Genomic DNA, 24,891 nt, shown 5'->3' with positions numbered 1-24,891 from the left:
CATATGGAGTTCTGCCAATAGCTGAAGAAAAAGAGTCATTCAAAACAGCTTGAACTAAAGGCAAATACGATTCCCACTTACCTTGCTGATCGTGGACATAACACTTGAACTAAAGGCAAATACGATTCCCACTTACCTTGCTGATCGTGGACATAACACTTCAGCACATCAAAGGCCAGCTGAATGTATATCTCTGTCTGGCCGTCTGTCTGTGGGTGGAATGCACTGGAAAAATTCAGCTTAGTACCAAAATTATCAAACAATGCCCTCCAAAAATGACTGGTAAACTTGGCATCTCGGTCTGACACTATGGTCCTAGGAATCCCGCCAATCGGGTACCAATGCCGAATGAACAACTGGGCAACATCCTCGGTGGTCACATTGGCCCTGCAAGGAATAAGTATAACAAATTTGCTAAACCTATCAACAATAGTTAAGCACTGCATATTACGCTTACTCAGACTGGGAGACAGATTTGTGACAAAGTCCATTGAAATGTCCTGGAAAGGACCCTCAGGAATTCGCAAGGGCTGTAACAACCCTATCTTCTTTCCACGAGGAGCTTTCACCTTTTGACAAGTGTCACAGCGTTGTACATATGTAAACACATCACGCCTCATCTTTGGCCAATAGTATTGCCGTTCTAATTTCTCCAGGGTCGAATTCATGCCCCTATGACCACCTATAATGGCGTCATGGGCATCATTGAGAAGAGCTGCTCGGAACGACTTCATCACACATAGTCGGCCTTTGTAGAAAAGCCAACCATCGCGTATCAGAAAATGGCATGGTCCTATGGCATCCAATGCCTGTTCCCACTGAGTACCGAATTCCTCGGAATCCGCGTACTTGTGCTTCATGTCCTCAACAAGGTCAAGTCTAGTGGTCTGAATCGTAGACACTTGTCCCTTCTTGCTCAAAGCGTCGACCACTGGATTGGCCTTTCCTGGAAGGTACTCAATCATACTACCGAATTGCTGGAATATCTGACTCCAGCGGTGTTGTCGATCACTCCACTGTGCACTTGGCATCGTCTGAATCCAGCGCAATGCCTGATGGTCAGTGCGAACCTCGAAGTCACGGCCATACAGGAAATGTTTCCAATGTTTTAAGGCCTGTATAACTGCTAGGAGTTCACGATCATAGACTGAGTAGTTCTTCTCGGCGGGCAGTAACTTACGAGACATGTAAGCTACTGGATGACCATTCTGTTGTAAAACACCTCCAATTGCGATGTTACTCGCATCGGTGATCACTTGAAATGGTTCGTCCCACGAGGCAAGTGCTAAACAAGGCGCTTCTGACAAAGCCACCTTGAGGTTCTGGAATGCCTCCAACGCTCGTGGAGTCATTCGAATCTTTTGCCTTCTTGTTTTCCCTCCCTTCAGCAGATCGGTGAGATCTGCCGAGAGGTCAGAAAACTTGTCGATGTGGGTGGAATATGCCTGGCATATACCCACAAATGATCTAATGTCGTAGGCTGTCTGAGGTACTTCCTAGTTGACAATCTCGGCCACTTTAGCCAGATCAAGTCGAATGCCTTCAGCACTAATTATATATCCCAAGTAATGCACCTGGAACAGATAAAATTTTGACTTCTTTTCATTGACGTAGAGCTCGTTGCTTTCCAGCAACTTAAGGACTTTCTCCACATCAATGTCATGCTGTTCAACTGTAGCTGAAAATATGAGTATGTCGTCCATAAATATGAACACACACTTTCCAATCAAATCCCGGAAAATACGCATCATCATGCGGTTAAATGTAGCTGGGGCGTTCGTCAAGCCAAATGGCATGACCACAAATTCATAGTGGGCCCGTTCTGTACGGAAGGCTGTCTTGGGGATGATCCCCTCCACAATCCGCACCTGGTGGTACCCACTCTTTAAATCCACTTACAAGAACACCTTTGCTTCATTCAGCCTCTCCAGAATATAATCAATTCGAGGCATCGGGAATCTGCTCTTGATAGTCAGCTTGTTGACTGCACGATAATCGACACACAAACGGGAAGACCCATCTTTCTTCTTGACAAATAAGATCGGTGCTGCAAATGGCGACACGCTGGGGCGGATGAAGCCAGATTGCAACAATTCTTGGAGTTGGCAGTCCAACTCCGATTCCATTGCCTTGGAAAGGCGATACGGAAACTTGCTCGGGGGTTCTGAGCCTGGGAGGAGGTCAATCCTGTGGTCCTCCGATCTGGACGGAGGGAGCTGGGGAGGGAGGCTGTCCCGAAGAAAAATCTTCTGAAACTTTTCATGGAGAACTGAGTACTTCTCGGAAGCACTGGCCACCGTCTGGGCTGTCTGGATGTAAACCATCGCACACTGTGCGCCTTTCTTGACTGCTCGCTTAGCTTGCAAGTGGCTTATGAGCGGAAAGTTCGAAATTCTTGGCTCACACTTAATGGTCACCGGGGTGTTTGACACATTCCGATTGATTTGGAATGTGTGCTTGTCCCACTTGACATCAGGGAGAAACTTGTGAAACCACTGAATACCCAAAATTATGTCTGCTCCTACAAGAGGAGCAACCATAAAGTCACGCACAAACTCTATGCCCTGAATCACTAACTTAGCACCTAGAGCTTCATACTTGACGCTCGTTGTCATACCTGTGCTAAAACCCTCAACCTGTTTGTCCACCGAAGTCAGCTCGAAATGGGCACGCCTAACGGCCTGTTCCGAAACCACATCCTCCGTGCTGCCGCTGTCAAACAAGACGACGACTCTCTGGCCACCTATGTAGCCAAAGGACTTGAGCCATTCCTTGCGCTCATACTCCTGGTCATGGGCGCCCTTCTGCGCTTATCTTCGAGCTCTTGGCTAATAATTGCTCCAACTGAAGCACCGGGGTTTGAAGAACTAGGGTTAGCCGCCGCTGGGGTCTGTGTGGGAGGTGAGCTCACCACGGAAGCTGTGGAGGCGGCGGCGGGGCGGGCTTTGGAGGCTTCTTAGGACAATCCCGAGAAGTATGTCCTTTTGTATGACAAAAGAAACATCTACCCTCCTTGTACTGAGAAAGCTCCTCAGCACTCAACTTGCCACCTGTCTTGCCTGCCTCCGCTTTCTGGTCTGGAGTAAGCTTTGCGCATTGTTCGAGTTCTTGGAGCCAGAGGCTCCCGGGCTTTGTCCTGGGGAAGACCCCGTCTGGTTCTGGCTTTTGCCCCCCGAGGCGTTAGCCCTGGGAGAAGCCGGCTGGGAAGTCTTGGGCTTGCCACCATTATGTTTCATTTCTGCACTCTGCGCAAGCGAGAGTGTGTTCTCAAAGGTGGCTGGCCTAAACATACGCACCTCCCATTGGATTTGCATGTCCAGGCCATACAAAAACTGCCCTTTCTTGTCAGTATCAGATAAGCCTAATTGCAGACATAAAGTCGAAATTTTATTGGCAAACTGAAGGACTGGTTGCGCGTTCTGACGCGCTCCCCTAAACTTGTCTTCGAGTCGCTCAAGGTAGTGGGGCGGTAGAAACCGCTGCTTAAGGTCGCGGACAAACTCATCCCACACATAAGCTGCCGTACCTGCTCTGGTGTGGGCATGAGCCCACTGAGTCCACCAAGGAATGGCCTCACCTCTTCCAAGTACCAACTGGCTAAGATCACTCTGTCAGTATCTGTTTTCCTCACTGCGGCAAAGTAAGCTTCAAATTGATGTAACCATGAATAAAGAGTTGTGGGATCGAGTTTACCATTATACTTACTGAAGTTCATTTTCTCGGGAGAATGATTGGAGGGTGCCGCTGGTGTCAATCTGGCGTCCAAAGCTCTGAGGTAACGCTCGTGTTCCACGCGTCGCATGGCGTCGTCTTCTCGTTGTCGGATCTCCAATGCACGCATCTGCAACTCAAGCAAGGAGCTTGCTGCGGCTGTGACCCCGCGAGAGGGTCCCTGTGTCGAGGATCTGGTATCTGGGAGACGGAAGGAGAGGGAGGAGGAGATGGAAAATGCGACGCTGGAGAGTGGGTACGCTCCTCCAGAGCCAAGATCAGCGCCTTCTGCTCATCCAACTTGGCTGTCTATTCTGCGATTGCTCGCATCATCTGCTGGAACATGTCTGTGACACTCAAGCTTGGTGCCCTAGCTGGGCTGCCTGGTGCACTTTGGTCCCATGGTTCTTGGTCGTCGAAGCTCGCCATAGCAGGAAAATGCAATTCCTTTCCAGAACGCAATTTTCCACTATCTGTGTGGGAGACTTCCGGAGGCTAAAAACCAACCGTCCTTCGAGGGACAGGAAGAAAAAATTCTGGTTTCTTTGCTGAATCTTTGTACTTGAAGTAGGCTCTGATACCACTGTAATATGTGGAAGCTTCGGAGAAGAATCGATAACTTCAATACTCAGAATTCAGCACTCTTTTCGCGACGGAAATTAATGCACAAACTGAAAGGAGAAGTGCAGAAAATAGAGAGAGAGAGAGAGAGAGGGAGAGGTGGAGAGGACACAGTATTGGGTCCCAATTACCCTCTGTAGGGCCCCCACCACGGATGGTGTATTTGCTTTATTAGAATGATGAGAAATCTGAAAGAAAATACAGCAATCTTGGACCTTTTCTTGGCTAGGAATACCCTGCCCTTGACCTTGACCTGAACCCTTCACCCCTTTGCTAAGCACCCTCTTGGCTTTGTCTAGCCCCTTATGCTTGAGCTCTTGGTGGAGAATGAGATGAACAATTGGGATTATGGACTCTCCTATTTATACTACCCAATCATGAGCAGTCGGCCAGCATTAAAGCAGTCGGCCAACATAAAATACCCCCACGACTGAATTTCCAGCATTTAATGCTGAAATAAATCACATAAAATGCTGCATTTTTTCCCTAACTGGCTGGGCATCATGCGCCTGCTTCCAGAGGGCTGGGCACAGCTTTTGCCCACAATCCAAGGGCTGGGCAGCCTGTATGGGCTGCCCCATACATGCCCTACAGCCATATAAAGGCTGTAAACTCTTGGAAATAGCCTTAATCTTGCCCTAGGGCTGTCCTACAGCCCCTCCATGGCTGGTGGGTTCAGCCTAGGCCTTCCTGGCCCTCATGGGGGTGGTTCTACACCATTCCCATGCCCACACTAAGATCCGGGGTAGCCCTATGGGCTGGCCCCTTGTCCTAACCACTGTCTACTCAGTGATCTGGCATCCGATACCATACCAGATACACAAAACAACTGACATCATTCTAGAGGGAGAGCACGGACTGGCACTGATTCATGTGCAGGACAGTGCACACCTGACCTTAGACTCCTGTGCAGGACAATGCACACCTGACCACGGACATCTGAGATGGATCCCTGGCTGACTCGTGGGCTCACATGGGACCAGTTCACCATCCCAGATCTTGCACCTTCTGTACAGAAGTGTCTACATGGCATCCAAGTGCGGGATGCACGTGACACACGTACGCGGATTACGAGGAATTCGGTACACAGTGGGAACAAGCATTGGATGCCACAGGACCATGCCACTTTTTGATACGCGACGGTTGGCTTTTTTGCAAAGGCCGACTATGTGCCATGAAGTCGTTCAGGGCAGCTCTTCTCCATGACGCCCATGACGCCATTACTGGTGGTCATAGGGGCATGAATTCGACTTTGGAGAAATTGGAACGGCAATATTATTGGCCAAAGATGAGGCGAGACGTGTTTTCATATGTACAACACTGTGATATTTGTCAAAAGGTGAAAGCTCCTCGTGGGAAGTAGATAGGGTTGTTACAGCCCTTGCCAATTCCTAAGGGACCTTTCCAAGATATTTCGATGGACTTTGTCACAAATCTACCTCCCAGTCCAAGGAAGCGTAATACTCAGTGCTTAACTATAGTTGATAGATTTAGCAAATTTGTTATGCTTATTCCATGCAGGGCCAATGTGACCGCGGAGAATGTCGCCCAATTGTTCATTCGGAATTGGTACCCGATTGGAGGGATTCCTAGGACCATAGTGTCAGACCGAGATGCCAAGTTTACCAGTCATTTTTGGAGGGCATTGTTTGTAACTTTGGTACTAAATTGAATTTTTCCAGTGCATTTCATCCACAGATGGACGGCCAGATAGAGATCTACAACCAGTTGGCCTTTGATGTGCTGAAGTGTTATGTCCACGATCAGCAAGGTAAGTGGGAATCATATTTGCCTTTAGTTCAAGCTGTTTTGAATGATTCTTTTTCTTCAGCTATTGACAGGACTCCATATGAGGTAGCGTTTGGAAGACCATTCCAGTCGCTATTGACCGGGACCTCGTCTTCAGCACCTGAAGCAAACAGAGTGACGGCGTCTTACCAGGAGATTTTGGAGTCAGTAAAAGACAGGTTGGCTAAAACGCAAGAGGACTACACTCGACAGGCCAATAAAGACCGAAGGAATATGAAGCTTTCCGAAGGGGATTGGGTTTATCTTCGGATTATGAAGCAAAGGTTGAAGCAGGTGGACAAGCGATGCCCAAAGTTGTCTTTTAGGAGCTTCGGACCTTTTCCCATCCAGAGAAAGATCAATGAGATTTCAATGAAGTTGAAGCTATCTCCGAGTTGGACTATGCACAATGTGTTCCACGTCAGTTGGTTAAAGCCATATGCACGTCTGATCCCTTCAGAAGTTATAGACGAGGCAAAACCAGATATTATTGATGAAGCTGAAGTTATGGTTCTAGAATAGATCCTTTTGCACCGTTTCAAGCATGGCTCAGGCCGAAGGCAAAGACAATTCCTCACGAAGTTTCAGGACCGAGGGACCCACGAAGCGGTATGGCTTGACAAAGAGTTTTTCGACGATTATCCGGCGTTATTGACGGATTATTTAGAGGCTATGCAACTTCTGTCAAGTTAAGCAGAAGGGGATGTCACGTGCATCCCGCACTTGGATGCCACGTAGACATATATGTACATAAGGTGCAGGACCTTGGATGGAAAACTGGTCCCATGTGAGCCCAGTCCGAGACGAGTCAACCAGCGTTCCATTCCAGTTGTCCAAGGTCAGGTGTGCATTGTCTTGCACATGAAACAGTGCCAGTCCGCGCTGTGAGTCTCCCTCTGGAATGATGTCAGTGGTTCTATGTAACTGGTATGATATTGGATGCCAGATCACTGTGTAGACAGTTAGGGTTTGCATATAGGGAAGGGGCCAGTCCATAGGGCTACCCCAAGGATAGATATGGGCATGGGGGAGGTCTCTCTCTCTCTCTCTTTTTCTGCACATCTATATTCAGTTTTGTGCGTTATTTTGTCGCGACAAGTGTGCTATTTTTTCTGAGCATTGAAATTACCGATCTCCCCCGAAGCTTCCGCATGTTACACATACGGACACGTGTACGGAGCTGTACGGATAGAAATTACGCTAAAACTGCTCCAGAAATCCTAAAAACTATTTTTTGGAGGTTTATATCGCCCAAAATCATTAAAACACTGCTCCAAAAATCCTAAAAACTATTTTTTGGAGGTTTATATCGCCCAAAATCATTAAAACAGGTTTTATATCAGTTTTCTTGCCAGAAAGAGCTTTTCCATGGTTTTCTTCATCGACAAGGTTGTAGGAGTTGTGGAGATTACTCATGGGAACTTGGACTACTTGAACTTGGATATGAACTTGGACATAGAGCTCGGACATGGAACACAGAACTTGGACATGAACATAGAGAACTTGGAAATGAACATGGAACTTGGACATGAATATGGAGAACTTGGACGTAGAGCTTTGGCCTGGAACTTGGACATGAACATGGAATTTGGACTAGGATCTGGACTTGGATCTGAACTTGGATCTGGACTTGGACTTGAATTTGGATTTGGATATTAGATTTGGTACTAGCCCGGTGAGAGATACTTGTGGGTCATCCCCGTGGTGTGCTCGGCATCAGAGATCTCGTGCCTCGACATCAACATCGACTTGTATATCCTACATTAGCATATCTGTTTGTTTTGTATTCATTGATTGTATTGATCCTGGCTAGCATGCCCGTCGATTGTTCCTGAATAAATTCCTGAAAGGGGGTGGGGCCTGTTCCCCGCTCAATGTGGTGTACTGTGCAAGATCCCTATTCCCTCCTCTCTCTCCCCTCTCTCTCTCTATCTCTATCTCTTTGACACGTGCTTGAGTCTGTCACGATACGCTCCGCTGAGTTTACAAACCCCTTCCCACATCTACTAGATCTCGGAATACTCAGTGGATGACGATAGTTGACAAGTCCAATAAATTTTGTATACTTATACCAAGCAAACAGACGACCATCGCAGAAGATATAGCCCGGCTCTTTCTCCGACATTGGTACCTAGTTTGTGGTTTGCCACGGACCATTACTTCAGATCGGGACCCAAAGTTTACATCTCACTTCTAGAGAGCTCTGTTCGACAACTTTGGTACCAAATTGCAATTGTCCAGAGCATTCCATCCCCAGACCGATGGCCAAACCAAGATTTACAATCAGTTGGCTTTCGATGTGCTTAAAGCGTACTGTCATGATCAGTAGTCGAAGTGGGAGCTTCATCTCCCGTTGGTATAGGCGATTCTCAATGACACTCACTCATCCAGTGTTGGCAGAACTCCATACGAGGCAGCCTTTGGTCGAAGATTTTCTTCTCTTCTCACAAGGATGATCTCTCCTTCCTTGGAAGCCAACAAGACGACAAACTTTTTCAGCCATCATTGAGTCCGTCAAAGAACGTCTTACCAAAGCTCAGGAGGCTTACGCTAGACAGGCAAACAAGTCACAGACAAACGTCAATTTCAAAGAAGGTGAATGGGTTTATTTAAGGATCATGAAGTAAAGACTCAAGCAAGTGGGCAAGCGTTGTCCAAAGTTGTCATTCATAAGTTTTGGTCCTTTTCCCATCATAAAGAAGATACGCAACATCGCCATGTAACTTAGATTGCCAAACAGTTGGACTATGCACAATGTCTTCCATGTCTCTTGGTTAAAGCCTTATATTGGACCTTCATTGCATAATGTTCCAGAAGAGCAGCAGCCAGAAATGATTGATGAAGTAGAAGTAATAGAGCCTGAGCAGATCCTTCTACACCGCTGGAAGCAAGGTGGAAAAGTACGGTGATTTTAGGAGTGTGATCTTGTGCCCCAAGATAATCCCCCATTCCCAAAGCTTGTACTTTCCAAATATTTAGACATCCTGGAGTCCACCAGACCCCTTTCATATTGGGAAATGTCCAGGCTAGTGATAGTTGCTGCAATAACTAAATCAAAGGTTAACAAACTCATTAATCAAACGATCCATGGAACTCTCACCTTGAGGAGCAACAACATGCATTTATGTAGGAGGTGGCTCCAAAGATGGTGGAGGTCGCAAAGCCAACCGCATCATTGTTTCTTTCTCCTTGGCAATCCGAATTGCATCTTGAAGAGTAGCCAGGCTTTGTCCTCGAACCTTGCTTTGTAACACGGGGTCCAAAGCATCTTAGTTTCACAAAAGTAGCCTCAAGACTAGGAGCAACGCGTTGGGCCACCGCTGCTTGTCCTTTAGCCACCGCTTGCTCAAAACAAGAATATTTGGGATTAAACTTTGTCACGAACTGCTGTACAAATTCCATAGGAGCTTTTGACAAATTCTAGATTTCCACCCACAACTCTGTAGGGGTCTTGACTCTCAACCGGCCCAAACCTCGTACGTAAAGCCTGAACCAATGCATCCCAATCCTGACGGATGGCTTGGAACAAAGAAAAGCACCAATCTCGAGCATCCTCACGCCAAAATTCAAAGTTCTGTATGCGTTCTTGAAAACTCCATCTGTCTTTGACACTCATAGGCATATACTTTGCAAGAAACACATCTACGGACAAAAGACCATTGGGGTGAAACACATCACCATCCACGCTGGAAAAAAGATAAAGAAATCACCAAAAACTGATACTAGTCAGCAATCCGCGTTGAAGAGAGGCCTCCACGCTCACCGCACCAAAACTGTGACGCGTCTAAGGATCTGTGTTAATGTGCCAATTTGTGTTCGTGGAAGTATAAAGAGGGTCTTCCCCGACTAGTCTGCACGTACACTACCAATAATAGTGTCATGTCCTTTAGACGTTCCTGGAAAACCGATGTAAAAATACCCGCACCCAAGAGCACCAAACATGTGTGACCATGCTCCAAGGAAGACTAAAAAAAAAAAGGGGGACTAGAAAGCCCATGTAATATGCAGAAGCTTCGGATAAAGATCGGTACTTCAAAACTCAGAAATCAGCACTCTTTTCGCGACGGAAAATTAACGCACAAACTGAAAGGAGATGTGCAGAAAATAGAGAGAGAAGGGGGAGATGGAGAGGACACAGTATTGGGTCCCAATTACCCTCTGTAGGGCCCCCACCACGGATGGTGTATTTGCTTTATTAGAATGATGTAAATCTGAAAACAAATCAGAAAACTTGACCTTTCTTGGCTGGGAAATCCCTGCCCTTGACCTTCAGAAGTCCACCCCTTTGCTTAGCAATCTCCTTGGCTTGTCTGGCCCTTGATTGGCTTGAGCACTTGGTGAATACTGAGATGAATGATGGGATTATGGCTTCCACTATTTATACTCCTCCGCAGGAGCAGTCGGCCAGCTGAAAAACAGGCAATGTCCCACGATTGGTGAAAATTCAGCAATAAATGCTGAATTAAATCCCAAAAAATCCTGCCTTTTTTTCCTAACAGGCTGAAAGTGATGCGCCTGCTTTTGATTGGCTGGACACAGCTTTTGTCCACAATCCCAGGGCTGGGCAGCATGTATGGGGCAGCCTGTATGGGCTGCCCCATACATGCCCTACAGCCATATAAAGGCTGTAATCTCCTGGAGATTGCCTTATCTGTGCCCTAGGGCTGTCCTACAGCCCCTCCATGGGGTTCAGCCTGGGCCTTCCTGGCCCTCATGGGGGTGGTTCTACACCATTCCCATGCCCACACTCAGATCTGGGGTAGCCCTATGGGCTGGCCCCTTGTCCTAAACATAATCTACTCAGTGATCTGGCATCCGGTACCATACCAGATACACATAACAACTGACATCATTCTAGAGGGAGACTCACAGCGCAGACTGGCACTGTTTCATGTGCAGGACAGTGCACACCTGACCTTGGACTCATGTGCAGGACAATGCACACCTGACCTCGGACGACTGAGATGGTAGCTGACTCGTCCCGGACTGGGCTCACATGGGACCAGTTCACCATCCCAGGTCCTGCACCTTCTGTACAGAAATGTCTACGTGGCATCCAAGTGCGGGATGCATGTGACATCCCCTTCTGCTTAACTTGACAGAAGCTGCATAGCTCCAAATAATCCGTCAATAATGCCGGATAGTCTTCGAAGAACTCTTTGTCGAGCCATACCGCTTCATGGGTTCCTCGGTCCTGAAACTTCGTGAGGAACTGTCGTAGTCTTCGGCCTGAGCCATGCTTGAAACGGTGCAGAAGGATCTATTCTGGAACCATTACTTCTGCTTCATCAATAATGTCTGGTTCCGCTTCGTCTTTGACCTCTGAAGGGGGTGGACCTGCATATGGCTTTAACCAACTGACATGAAATACATCGTGCATAGTCCAACTCGGAGGTAGCTTTAACTGCATAGACACTTCATTTATCTTTTTCCGGATGGGAAATGGTCCGAAGCTCCTGAAAGACAACTTTGGGCATCGCTTGCCCACCTGCTTCAATCTTTGCTTCATAATCCAAAGATACACCCAATCTCCTTCCGAAAACTTCATATCCCTTCGGCTTTATTGGCCTATCGAGTGTAGGCCTCTTGCACTTTAGCCAATCTGTCTTTTACTGACTCTAGGATCTCCTGGTAAGACTCCGTCACTCTGTTCGCCTCCGGTACTGAAGACGAAGTCCAGGTTAACAACGACTGGAAAGGTCTTCCAAACGCTGCCTCATATGGAGTCCTGCCAATAGCTGAAGAAAAAGAGTCATTCAAAACAGCTTGAACTAAAGGCAAAAATGATTCCCTCCAAAAATGACTGGTAAACTTGGCATCTCGGTCTGACACTATGGTTCTAGGAATCCCGCCAAATCGAATACCAATGCCGAATGAATAACTGGGCAACATCCTCGGCGGTCACATTGGCCTTGCAAGGAATAAGTATAACAAATTTGCTAAACCTATCAACAATAGTTAAGCACTGCGTATTACGCTTACTCGGACTCGGAGGCAGATTTGTGACAAAGTCCATCGAAATGTCTTGGAAAGGACCCTCAGGAATTGGCAAGGACTGTAACAACCCTATCTTCTTTCCACGAGGAGCTTTTACCTTTTGACAAATGTCACAGCGTCGTACATATGTAAACACATCATGCCTCATCTTTGGCCAATAGTATTGCCGTTCTAATTTCTCCAGAGTTGAATTCATGCCCCTGTGACCACCTGTAATGGCGTCATGGGCATCATGGAGAAGAGCTGCCCTGAATGACCTCATGACACACAGTCGGCCTTTGTAGAAAAGCCAACCATCGCGTATCAGAAAGTGGCATGGTCCTGTGGCATCCAATGCCTGTTCCCATTGAGTACCGAATTCCTCGGAATCCACGTACGTGTGCTTCATGTCCTCTAGTCCTGTACCAACAAGGTCAAGTCTAGTGGTCTAAATCGTAGATACTTGTCCCTTCCTGCTCAGAGCATCGGCCACTGGATTGGCCTTTCCTGGAAGCTACTCAATCATACCACCGAACTGCTGGAATATCTGACTCCAGCGGTGTTGTCGATCACTCCACTGTGCACTTGGCATTGTCTGAATCCAGCGCAATGCCTGATGGTCAGTGCGAACCTCGAAGTCACCGGCCATACAGGAAATGTTTCCAATGTTTCAAGGCCTGTATAACTGCTAGGAGTTCATGATCATAGACTGAGTAGTTCTTTTCAGTGGGCAGTAACTTACGAGACATGTAAGCTACTGGATGACCATTCTGTTGCAATACACCTCCAATTGCGATGTTACTCACATCGGTGATCACTTGAAATGGTTTTTCCCATGAGGCAAGGGCTAAACAAGGCGCTTCTGACAAAGCCACCTTGAGGTTCTGGAATGCCTCCAACGCTCGTGGAGTCATTCGGATCTTGTGCCTTCTTGTTTTCACTCCTTTTAGCAGATCGGTGAGATCTGCCGAGAGGTCAGAAAACTTGTCGATGTGGGTGGAATATGCCTGGCATATACCCACAAATGATTTGATGTCATAGGCTGTTTGAGGTACTTCCCAGTTAACAATCTCGGCTACTTTAGCCGGATCAAGTCGAATGCCTTCAGCACTAATTATATATCCCAAGTAATGTACCTGGAACAAATAAAATTCTGACTTCTTTTCATTGACGTAGAGCTCGTTGCTTTCCAGCAACTTAAGGACTTTCTCCACATCAATGTCATGCTGCTCAACTGTAGCTGAAAATATGAGTATGTCGTCCAGAAATATGAACACACTCTACAATCAACTCCCGGCAAACACGCATCATCATGCGGTTAAATGTAGCTGGGGCGTTCGTCAAACCAAATGGCATGACCACAAATTCATAGTGGGCCCATTCTGTACGGAAGGCTGTCTTGGGGATGTCCCCCTCTACAATCCGTACCTGGTGGTACCCACTCTTTAAATCCAGTTTGGAGAACACCTTTGCTCCATTCAGCCTCTCGAGAATATAGTCAATTCGAGGCATCGGAAATCTGCTCTTGATAGTCAGCTTGTTGAGTGCACGATAATCGACACACAACCGAGAAGACCCATCTTTCTTCTTGACAAACAAGATCGGTGCTGCAAATGGCGACACGCTGGGGCGGATGCAGCCAGCTTGCAACAATTCTTGGAGTTGGCGGTCCAACTCCGATTCCATTGCCTTAGAAAGGCGATATGGAAACTTGCTCGGGGGTTCCGAGCCTGGGAGGAGGTCAATCCTGTGATCCTCCAGTCTGGACGGAGGGAGCTGGGGAGGGAGACTGTCCCGAAGAAAAATCTTCTGGAACTTTTCATGGAGAACCGAGTTCTCTCGGAAGCACCGGCCACCGTCTGGGCTGTTTGGATGTAAATCATCGCACACTGTGCGCCTTTCCTAACTGCTCGCTTAGCCTGCAAGTGGCTTATGAGCGGAAAGTTTGGAATACCTGGCTCACACTTAATGGTCACCGGGGTGTTTGACACATTCCGATTGATCTGGAACGTGTGCTTGTCCCACTTGACATCAGGAAGAAACTTGTGAAACCACTGGATACCCAAAATTATGTATGCTCCTACAAGAGGGGCAACCATAAAGTCACGCACAAACTCTATGCCCTGAATCACTAACTTAGCACCTAGAGCTTCATACTTGACGCTCGTTGTCATACCTGTGCTAAAACCCTCAACCTGTTTGTCCACCGGAGTCAGCTCGAAACGGGCACGCCTAGCGGCCTGTTTCGTGACCACATCCTCCGTGTTGCCGCTGTCAAACAAGACAACGACTCTCTGGCCACCTATGTAGCCAAAGGACTTGAGCAATTCGTTGCGCTCATACTCCTGGTCATGGACGCCCTTTTGCTTATCTTCGAGCTCCCGGCTAATAATTGCTCCAACTGAAGCACCGGGGGTTGAAGAACTAGGGGTAGCCGCTGGGGTCTGTGTGGGAGCTGAGCTCACCACGGAAGCTGTGGAGGCCGCGGTGGCCTTTGGAGGCTTCTTTGGGCAATCCCGAGAAGTATGTCCTTTTGTGTGACAAAAGAAACATCTACCTCCTTCTTGTACTGAGAAAGCTCCTCAGCACTCAACTTGCCACCTGTCTTGCCTGCCTCCGCTTTTTGGTTTGGAGTAAGCTTAGACGCATTGTTCGAGTTCTTGGAGCCAGAGGCTCCCGGGCTCTGTCCTAGGGAAGACCCCGTCTGGTTCTGGCTTTTGCCCCCCGAGGTGCTAGCCCTGGGAGAAGCCGGCTGGGAAGTCTTGGGCTTGCCACCATTGTGTTTCATTTCTGCACTCTGCGCAAGCGAGAGTGCGTCCTTAAAGGTGGCTGGCCTAAACATGCGCACCTCCCATTGGATTTGCGTGTCCAGGCCATACAAAAACTGCCCTTTCTTGTCCGTATCAGATAAGCCTAATTGCAGACACAAGGTCGAAATTTTATTGGCAAATTGAAGGACTGGTTGCGCGTTTTGACGCGCTCCCCTGAACTCGTCTTCGAGTCGCTCAAGTAAGTGGGGCGGTAGAAACCGCTGCTTAAGGTCGCGGACGAACTCGTCCCACACATAAGCTGCCATACCTGCTCTGGTGTGGGCGTGAGCCCACTGAGTCCACCAAGGAATGGCCTCACCTTCCAAGTACCAACTAGCTAAGATCACTTTGTCAGTATCTGTTTTCCTAACTGCGGCAAAGTAAGCTTCAAATTGATGTAACCATGAATAAAGAGTTGTGGGATCGAGTTTACCATTATACTTACTGAAATTCATTTTCTCGGGAAAATGATTCGAGGGCGCCGCCGTTGTCAATCTGGCGTTCAAAGCTCTGAGGTAACGCTCGTGTTCCACGTGTCGCATGGCGTCGTCTTCTCGTTATCGAATCTCCAATGCACGCATCTGCAACTCAAGCAAGGAGCTTGGCTGCGGCCGTGACCCCGCGAGAGGGTCCCTGTGAGATGAGGATCTGGTATCTGGGATACGGAAGGAGAGGGAGGAGGAGATGGAAAACGCGACGCTGGAGTGCAAGAACGCTCCTCCAGAGCCAAGATCCGCGCGTTCTGCTCATCCAACTTGGCTGTCTGGTCTGCAATTGCTTGCATCATCTGCTGGAACATGTCTATGACACTCAAGCCAGGTGCCCTAGCTGGGCTGCCTAGTGCACTCTGGTCCCATGGTTCTGGTTCTCTCTCGTCTCGCCGAAGCTCGCCATAGCGGGAAAATGCAATTCCTTTCCGGAACGCAATCTGACCATCCACTATCTGTGTGGGAGACTTCCGGAGGCTTTCGGAGGCTAAAAACCAACCGTCCTTCGAGGGATAGGAGTCACTCCGAAAGGGGTAGTCCACCGGTGTCTAAAAACCAACCACACAAGCGAGAAAATTTTTTTGGTTTTCTTTGCTGAATCTTTGTCCTTGAAGTAGGCTCTGATACCACTGTAATATGCGGAAGCTTCCGATAAAGATTGGTACTTCAAAACTCAGAAATCAGCACTCTTTTCGCGACGGAAAATTAACGCACAAACTGAAAGGAGATGTGCAGAAAATAGAGAGAGAAGGGGGAGATGGAGAGGACACAGTATTGGGTCCCAATTACCCTCTGTAGGGCCCCCACCACGGATGGTGTATTTGCTTTATTAGAATGATGTAAATCTGAAAACAAATACAGAAAACTTGACCTTTCTTGGCTGGGAAATCCCTGCCCTTGACCTTCAGAAGTCCACCCCTTTGCTTAGCAATCTCCTTGGCTTGTCTGGCCCTTGATTGGCTTGAGCACTTGGTGAATACTGAGATGAATGATGGGATTATGGCTTCCACTATTTATACTCCTCCTCAGGAGCAGTCGGCTAGCTGAAAAACAGGCAATGTCCCACGATTGGTGAAAATTCAGCAATAAATGCTGAATTAAATCCCAAAAAATCCTGCCTTTTTTTCCTAACAGGCTGAAAGTGATGCGCTTGCTTTTGATTGGCTGGACACAGCTTTTGTCCACAATCCCAAGGCTGGGCAGCCTGTATGGGCTGCCCCATACATGCCCTACAGCCATATAAAGGCCGTAATCTCCTAGAGATTGCCTTATCTGTGCCCTAGGGCTGTCCTACAGCCCCTCCATGGCTGGTGGGTTCAGCTTGGGCCTTCTTGGCCTTCATGGGGGTGGTTCTACACCATTCCCATGCCCACACTCAGATCCGGGGTAGCCCTATGGGCTGGCCCCTTGTCCTAAACATAATCTACTCAGTGATCTGGCATCCGGTACCATACCAGATACACAGAACCACTGACATCATTCTAGAGGGAGACTCACAGCGCGGACTGGCACTGTTTCATGTGCAGGACAGTGCACACCTGACCTTGGACACATGTGCAGGACAATGCACACCTGACCTCGGACGACTGAGATGGATCCCTGGCTGACTCGTCCTGGACTAGGCTCACATGGGACCAGTTCACCATCCCAAGTCCTGCACCTTCTGTACAGAAATGTCTACGTGGCATCCAAGTGCGGGATGCACGTGACAGCCCAATCATAATCTTCCTCGTTAAGAGAAAGATTCGTCCTGACGCATGGCTTTCTCTTCGGTTCGTTCAGCTTCATTTTCATCTTCATCTTTAGGCTTTTACACCAAATTTGCATGCTCTTTTTCATGTTCCTTTGCCATCTTCTTGAAGCATTTTTCTTCTATGTGACCAAGCTTCTTGGAGTAACTGCACCTGATTGTCTTGCCCCCTTTCTTTCCTTTCCATTTGGTTACCATAGCTCTGTCTGCATCAAATGCCTTTTCAACTTGCTCCTTGAGACGTCAGTCTTCTTCTATTAACACTAAAAGCATGTCATCAAAGGGTGTCTCTTTGGCCACTCTCAAAATGTCACAATTTCTGAAGACTTGGGGATCCTTCTATGCTGGATAGAAGAATAGCCTCCTATCATCTTCTTCAACATCCACTCCCAAGCTTGAGAGTTGTTGCAAAATGGAGCCAGGCTTGCTCAAGTCCTCTCCCAAGGTCTTTGCTTCACTCATTTTTAAACCAAACAGTTTTTGCTTCAAAAAAACCTTAGTTATTTATCTTGTTGCCAAACAAATTTTCCAATTTGTCCCATATCTCATCGGCACTCTTGTTGAAGTCCACATGGTGAACAGGATGGTCGGGCAATGCAAGCCCGATAAGAGCAATTGCAGTCTTGCCAGATTTCAAACCTTCTCAACTCCTTCATTGCTGCCTGGTTTCTTGTCGGTGCCGTTGACTACGGACCAGAAGCTGTCCCTAATCAGGTACATGCATTGTGCGAAGCTTTGTTTGCCAGGTTGAGAAATTGATGTCGTTGAACTTTTCAATCTCAAAATTCCCCTTTGCTGCTCTCCATGTTTCTGAATATCCCCAGTATCCCGGAACTTCAGTCAGAGAACCATCAGCGTATGTTGTTGATGGGGATGCCAGGAAGGCGTCGGCATGCCAGCATGCCTAACGCAACAGGAGGTGGCCAGCTGCTGTAGGCATCAGGAGGCAGAAGTGACCGGTGAAGAAAGCAGGGGCAGAACCCAATGGCGGAGCTGCAAGAGTGCTGTGCTGAGGACATTGCTAGGAGGTGCAACCGGTGGCAGTGTGGCTGCTGAGACAGTGGCGGAACTGGGCAGCTCAGCCAGCTGTGGTGGTGCGCTCAGCACTCGCGGCACTGGCGTTTGGCGGAGACGGGGGGGGGGGGGGGGGGTGTGTGGGGGGCCTGCTACCAGTGGAGCTCTTGGCACTAAAGCCGCCAGCGTTTGGCGGCGGTGGACCTCCGGGCAGTCGTGCCACCCCTGGCCTTATCTTTTTACCTAGACCTTAATAATAGGCATTCACACCTAAGAGGGTGTTCACACCAACTAGCTCTGAAATACCCAACAGCCACGGGTCCCTATCCAAACCAGCTCCCAAAATCTCATGTGCCGAGCGGGACTCAAGTAGAGACCACAACCTTGTCCCCTTCGGACCTTTCGCTGCCTAGCCAGTACTGTTCTGTCGCACCCGCTCCCCAGGTCTCTTTCTTGCAGGTGAGGATGGTGGCAACTTTTGTTTCGGCCCCTAGCGGAGCGTTCCCCACCTCTCTCTTGATATAGCCTCCCTCTCAGAGCGACCAGCCAAGGAGGGAGCCTTCTCCCTTTTTTGCATTGTATCTTAAGCTATTCAGAGTGTTGTTGTTGACCTCTTTTGAGGGTTCTAGTCTACTCGGAGTGCTCTTGTTGACCTCTTTTGAGGGTTGCAGTCTACTCTCCACTTGTGAGGGTTGTACTCTACTCGGAGTGTTGTTGTTGACCTCTTTTGAGGATTGTAGTCTACTCTCCACTTGTGAGGGTTGTACTCTACTCGGAGTGTTTATTTTCAACTAAAAAGAGGATCTATTTCTGAAAATTTAAATAAAAAAAAACTGCCACTAAGCAAACCCCCAAGGATATTATCCAAAACAATACCAGCAGGCACACCTCCAGGGCACTCAAGAACTAAGAAAAGCTGCAAGCTAGTATTTCTCGAATTTTACCATCATTCTGCCACTTTCACGTATACCTGCCTTCCCTCAATATTAACTTCACCACCTTCTGACACACTCATGGTGCAGGTTCACACTTTCAAAAAACTTTAACAGCCCAATCCAGCATGGTGGTACTGTTCACTGACAATTTGTTCTTTCCTATACCGTCAGATCACCTGCAGGCTGGCATCAAAGAGTAAAAACAGCAGCGTTTGTTCCTTTTGTGTTAACTTTAAATCAGGTATCGCAATATTTGTACAAATGAGTCCAGACTTTCAGTGAAATCTCGATGTATTTTAGAGCAACCCCTTAACAAAAGCTTTCTCGTGGAAAACTGCGTGCCACATGGAATCTATATTACGAGAGGGGTGAAGCTATTATGCCAGGAGTATTTCTAGATTCAAGCCCTAATAAGCACAAAAACTAAAAAACCACACAGTGCAAGGCCAGCACTTTCTTAATGATTTTTTTTTATATAATCTAACTCATGGGTTTGATTAAGTGTTGTGGCTAATCAGGTGAAGTGGTTTTTAATTGGACAAAATGCATACCTTTCATAAGCAACCTAGTTTGTTGTGTTGTTCATGGTGATGGTGGCCATGGCAAATCCATCCAGTCCCAGTTCATATAATACTCTCTCTTTACACCAAGCCAACTACAGCCATCAGAGTCGTCATATGAAAAAATGCAATTACCCTGGCTCCGAGAGAACCCATTTCCACACACACAAAAAAAGAGAGAGAACCCATTTCTACAAAAAGGGATTAAAACAAAAATTGAGACAGAACCCATTTCCACAGAAGAGATTAAAGCCCGAAAGGATGCAGTGGACATCATGAGGTACCTTTGGTAGGAATTGGGCAGTCTCCAGCATACGAAAAGACTTGAAAGAAACACAGGAGAAATGGAGACGCCCTAGTGCTTAATCCGCTTATGGGGAGCACGTCTCAAAGCTAGGCCCCTGCATTATAAAAAGGCTAAAGGCGTTGACCTGTAGGTAATTAGTGCAAGCACAGAGGTTTAACAATTTATTTGCTTATTGAATTAATAAAAGCTTTAGTCAGGGAACCTTATTATCATTGCTGTCTATTATTATTTTTGTGTTGCATACATATTCACTTTTTTGTGTTGCATTAATTAATGCCCGCTACTATGCTAGCCCTAAGGTGAAAGATACAGTGCCACGTCAGTTGCGTCTCTCTCCACTTGCACGTTTAGCTACCCACACTGGCTCTCTCCCTCGTGTTCCTCCTCGCCCACCTCCATGCCCTCCTCGAAACTCTCCTCGCCTGCTCCTCCTCCACAACCTGTAACCCTCAATCGAGAGAGAGAGAGAGAGAGAGAGAGAGGGAGAGAGAGGGAGCACCGCCTCCGTATCACTTTCCCTCGTGTTCCTCCTGGCCCACCTCCATGCCCTCCTCCAGACTCTCCTCCCCTACTCCTCCTCCACAGCCTGTAACACTTAAGGCAAGATTGCAGGGCCTCCTTGTGCGCGCGCGCGAGAGAGAGAGAGAGAGAGAGAGAGAGAGAGAGAGAGAGAGAGAGAGAGAGAGAGAGAGGGGGGGGGGGGGGGGGGGCTAACACACATCAGTGCTACTCCGATAAGACGAGAAAAAAGGCCGTCTGAGTGACAAGTGTTGAACATTCCGAATGAAGAGGATTCATGAAAATTCAATACTTAATACAGGTTTTAAAAAATTAAACCCACGAAAACATTTCAACTCTTTGCTATTTAATTAATACAAACTTAAATTCATCAGACTAATTAACTATTCGCAACACAAAAAAACGTTGTGGGGGCATATTATCATTGTTGTCTATTATTATTTCATCCAAATTTTTATCATGGGCATTAATTAATGCCTTTCGGTTTAAGATCTTATTTTATAAGGTCCTCAACCTTAGAGCATGCCATTTCATACGCCTTTCCACCCCCTCCCCCTCCTCTCTCATTCATCCTCCTCCTCCTCCTCCTCCTCCCTCATAACTTCTATTATGTGTGTCAATCGCGTAACGCCCACCACCCCCTTCCTCATCTTTCAGCCATCCATCCTTCCTCTTGATACCATGTGGAGAGACGAAGGGTTCAACCAACCACCCCTTCCATGACTTCTATCAAGAAACTGCAAGGTTGCAATTTGTCGTAGTCCCCAATCGGATTAAAGCCCATTGTGTGAACAGTGAAGCTAAACATTTGTGTGTGCCATGTTGGACAACCTGTGAAGCATGTGTGTACTCTTTTGCTCCTCTTGACACCATGTGGAGAGACAAAGGATTTAAGAGTTTACGCGCACACATAACAACAACTCATAACTGATGAGAAAACGTGGTGCTCATGCTAGATCAAGTGTGTGGAGAGGAGAGACTCAAAAAGTACAAGAACAAACTCTTACTTATTAAGTTGTTTATGCATACAACTAGGCTTTGCTCACATATAAAATGCCTCATGGCCTCACCTTTAAATAGGTGAACAAGTGGACCTCAAGTCCATTCACACTCACACCCTTCTCTCACCCTTTTACATAACCTTAGTCTCTTAATACCCCCCCTCAATACCAACTATGAAAGGATGGAATAGGTGGTATTGGACATAAGATGCCTTTATAACATTAGGCGTACAAGGCTTGGAATATAGGTGTGATTATCTAGAATTTACAAATGTGTTCCTAGAGCCTTAGAGGCTAATACAATGTTGCCATCTAAGTCTTTATTTGTTTGTCGATGAAGATGTACACCTCAATGATGGTGCACCCCACTCTTTGTGTTTGCTTGGCTTCTTGTAGATGACATGCTTGAGAGACACGTGCCATTGCTTCCACCATATGCTTTCCACCTTGACCATTCTCACACAATGATCATAAGCAGGCTGCCACCATTGCTTAAGTGGTTTGCTTTTAGATGGTCCTCCAACATGCTTTATTCTTCCATGTATAATATATCTCCTCCATGAGTAATGAGGTAGATTTAAATGGGGAAGGGAAAGGGAGGGTCTTACCACTTGCCTTATGCATCAATTGGTCAAGGGCAGTGTCTACTCCACAATTACAACAAGTTTTGTGCATGTTAGTTAAATGATACCCTTTAGGGTTTGAAGTTACAAGCTTAATGAGTAATTGGTTGAGGTAAATACTCAAACAAATAAGGTTAATCATCTTTGGCTCAAGAAGAAGAGGACATGGCTCATAATGTTGCCAATGCCTCTTACAAAAGTAATGCCCAAAAATGCTTAAAATCATGACAACCAATAAGATAGAGCATTTAGGGATTCTATGCTCAACCTTACAACTCATCTTATACGATGAAAAAGCAGAATATGCAACAGAATGGAGTGCCTTGGGCTTAGGAAACGAGAACATATGGCTTATGGCATGCCTATGCCTCTTACAAACAAGGGCCTCAAGGGTAATACACAACAAAATTGAAGATGAACACTTAGTGTACATGTGTTCAACTATAAAACCACTCAAAAATCTGAGTTTGATGATGAAAAAACCATAATTCTTCAACCTCTTTAGCTTATGAGGTGAAGACAATTGGTTCATGGTTGCACCATTTCTCTTTGGAAGAAGCGGTTGACGATGAAGACTTGAATGTGGCACTTATGGTGTGTGTCCGGCCTCCATGTTGATGAAGAAGAGCCTCCTTAATGTAAATGACCTCCTCCTTTGATGGTTAAGACCACCTTAGTGTTGAGCAACACTTTAGTTGATGATTAATATCACCATTAGTGTGTATAAAACACAATTAGTGCTAAAAAGCATATTTTTAGTGTCAAATGACACTTATTTTGGTGATTAACTCACCATTAGTGTTTAATAACACTATTAGTGTTTAAGAACACTTTCTCTTTGCTGGATTAACAGAGTAATTAGTGTTAAACAACACAATTAGTGCTTAGAAGCACACTTAATCACTTTGAAAGCTTAAAAATTGATGTTGATGTTGAAGCTTGATGGGCATGAGGCTTATGGCTACCTCATGTGGATGGAATCTCTTCAAAACCAAGAGAAAGATCAGCTACAAGCATTCACAATACCATTTGAGTGATTAAAGTAAGGGGGTGATGATATGAGCAAGCAAAAACCTCAAAAATCAAGTTTTAATGGAGAGCTTAAAAGATGAGAAAGAGGCGACTAGTTTTTTGATGATTGCCGGCACGATCGTGGATGGTTGGAGCTCATATTGTAGCTGTGGAGTCCTCATACATTGAGCTACCAAAGCCCTAAGAGCCTATCTCTAATAGTTGCTCACATGCGCCGTATGGCTGTACGGCCAGCAAAGCAATAGGCGGCGAGTTCAGCAGTAATGCCGCAGCGAATACTGGACCAAACACCAAATTGACCGTACGTTTAGAAGCGCCTATGAATCCTCTCGATCTTCCATGTTGACATCTCCACTTGATTTTGCCTCTACCAGCTGCTGTAGCTCCTCCACCATGAAAGGGTTGAGCTCCACACAAGAGGGATAAGGGGAAAATAGATATTTTTGACCTATTCTACACCACAAAAGCTTCAAATCACCTAAGCTCTAGATACCATGATGAGAAAACGTGGTGCTCATGCTAGATCAAGTGTGTGGAGAGGAGAGACTCAAAAAGTACAAGAACAAACTCTTGCTTATTAAGTTGTTTATGCATACAACTAGGCTTTGCTCACATACAAAATGCCTCATGGCCTCACCTTTAAATAGGTGAACAAGTGGACCTCAAGTCCATTCACACTCACACCCTTCTCTCACCCTTCTACATAACCTTAGTCTCTTAATAATAACCTTCAAAAAGTATGGGAAATCCATTGTCCTTAAAAATTGTAATTAAAAAACTATGCAATATTGTCATAACCTTCAAAACTTCACCAAATTACATTAATTCAACAGAAAAAAATGGTTGGTGCCCCACAAAACGTGAGTGTCACACACTACCACACACTACCCAGCTTCCACAAAACGTGTAAGAAAGCATCCCGATACAAGGAGATTCTAGGGATATGGCACTTTGTCTGCCATGTTTTCCTTGTATATATAACTTCTACCTTTTCAAACACAAAGGCATGAAGATGCGCCTCACACCACAAGAGTTAAAAATAAATAGCTATCACCTTTGCTCGAAAACCAAAATCTAGATAGTCAACATCTAAAAATGACTAAAAAATAGGATTGTAAACATGGTTTAGGCTAATATGCATGGTTTCCTGTATGTGTTTTTTAATATGAATATTTTACACCACAGTGTAAATTAAATACACTAGTAGTTAATAAAAAGGAGAGCTTTGAGAAATGTGAACATTTTAAGTGGACACCTCTTGTTAAACATGAACAATGTAAGTAGACACCTCCTATAAACCTGAACATTGTAAGTGGACCTGATTTAAAAACAATATCCACTCAGGTAATATTATGCATTCCTTTCACTATCAGCCCCTCAACATCAGAAGCCGAAGCTAAACAAGCATGCCAAACTAGATAGGTAAGCTTATCTATATTATTAAAGGAGGAAGAACTACACCAAAGTTGGAGGATCTACACCAATTGTATATGAACTTCACTAAATACAAGAGTTTGCCATCCAAGGAGGTGTATGTATGTTTATGAGTGAAATGTCATGTCTAATGATGTACACTCATGTGGTGTCGAGCATGATGGAACATGATGTCATGTCTAATGATGTACACTCATGTGGTGTCGAACATGATGGAAATAGTACATAGGTTGTGTTTGTCCAATTAGTGTTATTCCACTTGGTCTTATACCCCATGACAAACAGCACACCTACAAGAGTTACCTAACTCTTCAATACCCAT

General features: G+C 46.3%; 1 pseudogene across 7 annotated transcripts in view; it reads right to left on the bottom strand.

Annotated features, from left to right (window-relative positions):
* Positions 1-20,155, bottom strand: part of LOC147637225 (protein ETHYLENE INSENSITIVE 3 pseudogene) — a 37,088-nt pseudogene extending 16,933 nt beyond the window's left edge. The window contains exons 1-3 of one of the 7 annotated variants that reach the window (XR_015266354.1): positions 19,938-20,122; positions 19,645-19,748; positions 19,103-19,276 (exon numbers count right to left, since the gene is read on the bottom strand). The product of XR_015266354.1 is annotated as a protein ETHYLENE INSENSITIVE 3 pseudogene, transcript variant X2 (transcript). Of the gene's footprint in view, positions 1-19,102; positions 19,277-19,644; positions 19,749-19,937 lie in introns of all 7 variants that reach the window. The other 6 variants (XR_015266353.1, XR_015266356.1, XR_015266358.1 and 3 more) reach the window with 6 other exon arrangements.
* Positions 20,156-24,891: the final 4,736 nt, after the last annotated feature.

The sequence above is a fragment of the Cibotium barometz genome, chromosome 7 (assembly GCF_041138505.1).
Source record: "Cibotium barometz isolate CiBa-2024 chromosome 7, ASM4113850v1, whole genome shotgun sequence".
In the NCBI taxonomy this organism is placed as follows: domain Eukaryota; kingdom Viridiplantae; phylum Streptophyta; class Polypodiopsida; order Cyatheales; family Cibotiaceae; genus Cibotium; species Cibotium barometz.
The sequence above is the reverse complement of the archived record's forward strand: the minus strand, read 5'-3'. Positions and strand labels throughout refer to the sequence as shown.